Consider the following 7,121-nt stretch of genomic DNA (forward strand, 5'->3'; position numbering starts at 1 on the left):
GCTGGTGGCAGACTGGCAGCAGAAGGTAATTCTGTGTACCCTGGCAGTGGGAAACACAGACAGACAGCAGCAGCAGGAGGAATGGAGGAGTAGTGTGAGTGTGGCAGCAGGCAGGCAGCGTGACATAATAGCCCTGGTACCTAGCGGTGATACCAGGCCGTAAATGAACACAACAGGAGGTCCCAGACAGCGGTCGTGCAGCCCACATCGTGTCCAATACACAACTGGGACAACACAGTTTTCAACCCGGGCACCTCAGAAAAATTAAACCTTTTTTTTTTTTAATGGTTTTTTGGTTTTGTTTGTAAAACAAATTACACAGATATATAGCTATTGTTTGACGTAATAGCTGGTGGCAGAGTGGCAGCAGAAGGTAAATCTGTGTACCCTGGCAGTGGGAAACACAGACAGACAGCAGAAGGGCAGTACACAGCAGCCCACTGTAGGTGTAAAATGTGTGGCTGCAGGCGACGTAATAGTCAAAGTGAACCAGGCTGGCTTAGTGAGCAGGAGCCAGGAGGTGGTAAAGGGTGGTAAGGCACATTAACGATGGTTCTTAGCCAGTTCATGTCCCCCTCTCGCCGACAACAGGGGCCAGGAACTCGCCTTCCACCCACGCCTGGTTCATCTTGAGAAACGTCAGTCTGTCCACAGACTTGTGAGACAGACGTGAGCGTTTCTCGGTGACCACGCCACCAGCTGCACTGAAGCAGCGCTCGGACAGCACGCTGGAAGGGGGGCAGGACAGCACTTCCAGGGCGTACTGCGCCAGCTCGCTCCAGATCTCCAGGCGCTTGACCCAATACTCCATGGGATCAACAGGGGCATCGCTGTCAAGCCCGCTGTAGGACCCCATGTAGTCAGCCACCATGCGGGTCAGGCGCTGGCTGTGACCGGTGGAGGATGCTGCTGCATGCACCTCCTCTCTAGTCACTGCTGCCGGAGCCTCTACAGTCCTGTAGAGCTCATGGCTGAGAGACAGCAGGTCTGTGGGGCGCTTGCTGCTGGATGCAGGCACCTGCTGCTGCCTCTGTGCTGGCTGCTGGACAGTGGGGGTGGAAGGCTTCCTCCAAGCGCTCAACAAGGGCCTGCTGCAAGCTCCTTATTTGTTGCGCTGGGTCTCCTCCTGCAGGCGGCAGGAACTGGCTCAACTTCCCCTTGAGGCATGGGTCCAACATCATGCTGATCCAGATGTCCTCCCTCTGCTTCATCTGGATCACCCTGGGGTCTCTGCGCAGGCACGTCAGCATGTGCGCTGCCATTGGGAAGAGGCGGGCCACGTCTGCTGGCACATCGACGGCAGTGCTGCTGTCCTCATCCTCCTCCTCTGCCTCGTCAGCCTCATCCTCTCTCCACCCCCGCACCAACTCAGCTGCACTGTGCTGCTCCCCCTCATCAGCAGCAAGGTCAGGGACCTCCACCAAGTCCTCCTCCTCCTCCCCCTCAGAGGTGGACTGTGCAGCTGCTTGCCGCTCCTGCTGGTCCAAGGCTGCCGCTCCCTGTTCCAGCAAAGCATCGAGGGCCCTGTTCAGCAGACAAACCAGGGGCACCCACTCGCAGACCATAGCATGGTCCCTGCTCACCATGTTAGTGGCCTGCAGAAAGGGAGCCAGCACTAAGCACACCTGCTGCATGTGCCTCCAGTCATCATCGGGGACGATGGACGGGATGTTGCTGGTCTTGTCCCTTCTCTGAGTGGCGGAAACAGTGGCCAGGGCAAGGTACTGGTTGACAGCGTGCTTCTGTTCAACCAGACGCTCCAACATCGCCAGGGTGGAGTTCCAGCGAGTCGGAACATCAAGGATCAGCCGATGGCGTGGCAGCTCCAGCTCCTTTTGCACGTCTTCCAGGCTCGCACAGGCTGCAGCCGAGCGCCGGAAGTGACGCACAACGTTCCTTGCCGTTTCCAGCAGTTCGCCCATCCCCTGGTAGGTGCGCAAGAACTTTTGCACCACCAGGTTCAGCACGTGGGCAAGACAGGGGATGTGGGTCAGGTTTCCCCTGTCTATTGCGGCAACCAGATTGGCCCCATTGTCGGCCACCACCTCTCCGACTCTGAGGCCTCTGGGGGTCAGCCAAATCCTCTCCTGCTCCTGGAGTTTGGCCAACACATGGGTTGCCGTCAGCTTGGTCTTCCCAAGGCTGACCAAGTGCAGCAGCGCTTGGCAGTGGCGGGCCTTCACGCTGCTGCTGAGGCGGGGGGTTTGGCCAGGTGTGCCGGAGGATGGCAGAGGATCGGAGGAACCTGCTGCAGTTCCCCTGACCCTGCGGGGTGGCACCACCCACTGTGTTGCTGCTGCTGCTGTGCCCGCTGCTGCTCTCCCATCCTCACCCCCTTCCACCAAGCTGACCCAGTGGACAGTGAAGGACAGGTAGCGGCCTGTCCCGAAGCGGCTGCTCCAGGAGTCCATGGTGACGTGGACCCTTTCACCAACCGCGTGCTCCAGCCCTCGCTCCACATTGGCCATCACAAAGCGGTGCAGTGCAGGAATGGCCTTGCGGGAGAAAAAGTGTCTGCTGGGGAGCTGCCAGTCTGGGGCTGCGCAAGCAAGCAGCGCACGAATGTCGCTCCCCTCCTGCACGAGCGTGTACGGCAGGAGTTGGGAGCACATGGCCCGTGCCAGCAAGCCGTTCAGCTGCCGCACGCGACGGCTGCTGGGAGGCAGAGCCCTAACCACCCCCTGGAAGGACTCGCTCAAAAGGCTCTGGCGTGGCCTTTTGCTGGCACGGGAATCAGCAGACACAGCGGAGGAGGCCACTGAGGACTGGCTGCCAGAACAGGCCTCAGTGTCGGCGGCAGGAGTTGCAGAGGGGGGAGGAGCAGTGCATTTCCGCACTCCTGCTGGTGCTGCTGGAGGAGCAGGAGGGCGGGTGGCTGCTGTTGCTGCTGCTGCTGAAGGCTGTGCAGTGATGGGTGTGGTGCCACTGCCAGCACCAGATGCCTTCAGTCTCTGGAACTCCTCATGCTGGTGGAAATGTTTCGCAGCAAGGTGGTTGATGAGCGAGCTGGTGCTGAACTTTAAGGGGTCTGCACCTCTGCTCAACTTCCGCTGACAGTGGTTGCAAGTGGCGTACTTGCTGTACACAGTGGGCATGGTGAAATATCGCCAGATTGGTGACAGAAACATCCCCCTACGGCATGGAAGCGCTGCTGCCTGTCTCCCTGTGGTGGTTGGGGGGGGGGCTTGGGGGGCTTGGGTGCGGCTGGTGGTGGTACTGGCAGATGCTGCTGCTGCTGAGCCTGAGACACCAGCAGGCTGTGGGACCTGCCTACTGCTGCTGCCAATGCTTGCAATGATGCGCCTCCTTGCAAGGCCCACAAGAGCATCCTCCTCCTCCTCCTCAGAGCTGCTGAGGACGACATCCCCTGGAGGTGGTGGCACCCAGTCTCTGTCACCGGGTCATCATCATCCTCCCCCTCCTGAAACATGTCCTGCTGGGATGAGGACCCCCCAAACTCCTCTCCTGATGCATGGATGGGCTGCTTGACTGTCGCCACAGTCTTGCTGTCCAATCCCTCATCCCCCAAAGTGCCCATCAGCATCTCCTCCTCAAAATCGCCAACAACAGCAGACAATTGACTCATGATGCCTGGGGTCAAAAGACTGCTGAATGACAGGTCGCCAACTGACGGTGAACTGGCCTCCTCCCCAGGCCCTGCTGGGCGGCTGCTGCGAACAGGGGTGGTGGTGAGGGTGGAGGCCTCGGATGCAGAGCTGATGGCGGGCTGCTCATCCTCCGTCATGAGTTGCACCACAGTGTCTGCATGCTTTTCCTCAATGGGACGTTTCCGACCCGGCTGGAGGAAAATCGGAGCAGGTGCTACACGCTGCTGCTGCTGTGTCTCTGCAGCGTGAGTTGCAGATGCTCCTGCTGGGCGGCGCCCAAGGCGTCCACGGCCAGTGGCTATGGGAGGAATGTTAGCCACTGACGCTGCTGCTACTGCTGCGGAACTGTGCATGGTGGCGCGGCTGCGGCCTGCCACAATGCTGCTCCCTCTCCTCCTGATTCCCTTGCTGCCCTTCCCCTTGCCCAAACCGCGCTGGCTGCCACTTCCAGACATCTTCGATGTTTTGGGCGTATAGACAAAAGTTTTTTAAAAGGGCGGGTGAAAAGTGGGGTACTTTAATGGAGTGGGTTGGTGGGTGAGGTGACTGAGTGAGTGTCCCTAGTACAGTAAGTAAGTAGTAACAGTCAGGAAGTACAACTAGCAGTTACAATAATCAGTAGTAATCACAAGTAAATTTAGTGTGTGTACACTACAGACAGTGAGTGCACGCACGCGCAAACACGCGCAGGAGCTAGCCTATGAACAGTGACTGAGTGAGTGTCCCTAGTACAGTAAGTAAGTAAGTAGTAACAGTCAGTAAGTACAACTAACTAATTACAATAATGAATCAGTTATCAGAAGGAAATAGAGTGTGTGTAGTGTGTGTACACAGACAGTGAGTGCACACACGCAGGAGCTAGTAGCCTATGAACAGTGACTGAGTGTCCTAGACTCCTAGTACAGTAAGTAGTAACAGTAAGTACAACTAACTAATTACAATAATCAATTACAATAATCAATCAGTTATCAGAAGGAAATAGAGTGTGTGTAGTGTGTACACAGAAAGTGAGTGCACACACGCAGGAGCTAGTAGCCTATGAACAGTGACTGAGTGTCCTAGACTCCTAGTACAGTAAGAGTAAGTAGTAACAGTAAGTACAAACAACTAACTAATTACAATAATCAATCAGTTATCAGAAGGAAATAGAGTGTGTGTAGTGTGTGTACACAGACAGTGAGTGCACACACGCAGGAGCTAGTAGACTATGAACAGTGACTGAGTGTCCTAGACTTCTAGTACAGTAAGAGTAAGTAGTAACAGTAAGTACAAACAACTAACTAATTACAATAATCAATCAGTTATCAGAAGGAAATAGAGTGTGTGTAGTGTGTGTACACAGACAGTGAGTGCACACACGCAGGAGCTAGTAGACTATGAACAGTGACTGAGTGTCCTAGACTCCTAGTACAGTAAGAGTAAGTAGTAACAGTAAGTACAACTGACTAATTACAATAATCAATCAGTTATCAGAAGGAAATAGAGTGTGTGTAGTGTGTGTACACAGACAGTGAGTGCACACACGCAGGAGCTAGTAGCCTATGAACAGTGACTGAGTGTCCTAGACTCCTAGTACAGTAAGAGTAAGTAGTAACAGTAAGTACAAACAACTAACTAATTACAATAATCAATCAGTTATCAGAAGGAAATAGAGTGTGTGTAGTGTGTACACAGACAGTGAGTGCACACACGCAGGAGCTAGTAGCCTATGAACAGTGACTGAGTGTCCTAGACTCCTAGTACAGTAAGTAGTAACAGTAAGTACAACTAACTAATTACAATAATCAATTACAATAATCAATCAGTTATCAGAAGGAAATAGAGTGTGTGTAGTGTGTACACAGAAAGTGAGTGCACACACGCAGGAGCTAGTAGCCTATGAACAGTGACTGAGTGTCCTAGACTCCTAGTACAGTAAGAGTAAGTAGTAACAGTAAGTACAAACAACTAACTAATTACAATAATCAATCAGTTATCAGAAGGAAATAGAGTGTGTGTAGTGTGTGTACACAGACAGTGAGTGCACACACGCAGGAGCTAGTAGCCTATGAACAGTGACTGAGTGTCCTAGACTCCTAGTACAGTAAGTAGTAACAGTAAGTACAACTAACTAATTACAATAATCAATTACAATAATCAATCAGTTATCAGAAGGAAATAGAGTGTGTGTAGTGTGTACACAGAAAGTGAGTGCACACACGCAGGAGCTAGTAGCCTATGAACAGTGACTGAGTGTCCTAGACTCCTAGTACAGTAAGTAGTAACAGTAAGTACAACTAACTAATTACAATAAGCAATCAGTTATCAGAAGGAAATAGAGTGTGTGTAGTGTGTACACACTACACAGACAGTGAGTGCACACATGCAGGAGCAGCTAGTAGCCTATGAACAGTGACAGTGAGTGTCCTAGTACAGTTACAGTATATAACTACAATACTAATACAATCAGTAGTAAAGGACAGCAGAAATATATAGAATAGAGAGAAATAAACAGAGGACAGGAGGACAGCTGCCCACACAGGCAAGGCCCTGAGGCCTAAAGCTGTAAGCCTGCAGCAGCTGGCCTGTCTCTATGTAACACAAATGCTACTAACTAAAATACAATGTCTAACTAACTAACAACAATATAGGTGTGTATAGGAGGTGTATGTGAGCAAAAACGCTAGGTAAATGACCACAATAGAGCTCTTGCTAAGCCAAAGCACAAAGGAGCAACTCTCTCTCTGTACAAGTCTCAGGCAAGCACGGAGAAACGTAACATGGCGGCCGCTATTTATAGGGTAGGGGCTGGCCAGGGTCCCCCTCTGTGATTGGCTGCCGTCAGAGGGCCTGGGAGCCCTCTGATTGGCTCTAAGGACATCAATCTGGGCTATGACGCTATTCGAGCTCGGTACCGAGCTCGAATAGCGCCGTTTGCTCGAATAGCTCGAATAGTGAATGGGCTATTCGAGTGTACGCGAATAGCCCATTCGAATAGCTACAGCTATTCGGAGCTCGAATACCGAGCTCGAATAGCTGGAAAAGAGCTCGAATATTCGAGCTACTCGAATATTCGAGCTCTGCTGAGCACCACTGGCTGTACTACATCAGACACATGTTGCCGCGCGTAAACCACCGGACTGGACGCGGAAGTAGCTGTCACGCCGTAAGAGCACGCGGCGGCTATTCCGCAATCCTTCACAGATATGTCTGGATATTGCAACTGTTAAGGGCACTGCCTCTTAAAGAGACCTGGTTTCAAATCTCAGTTCTTCCTATTCAGTAAGCCAGTACCTATTCAGAAAGGAGTTCTTGGGCAAGACTCTTTAACACTGCTACTGCCTATGAAGCATGCCTCTTAAGTGCTTTGAGCCTGACAGGAGAAAACCGCTATGTAAATGTTGGAATTTTTATAATATAGTAGAAGAATCAGATAAAATAATTGAAAACTAAATATGTTATTCAATTATTATTATTTTTAAATATTTTGAAATATTAATAATAAGTATAGCATACTTTTCATATACTGGTTTG

The sequence above is a fragment of the Hyperolius riggenbachi genome, chromosome 4 (genome assembly GCF_040937935.1).
Source record: "Hyperolius riggenbachi isolate aHypRig1 chromosome 4, aHypRig1.pri, whole genome shotgun sequence".
Taxonomy (NCBI): Eukaryota; Metazoa; Chordata; class Amphibia; order Anura; family Hyperoliidae; genus Hyperolius; species Hyperolius riggenbachi.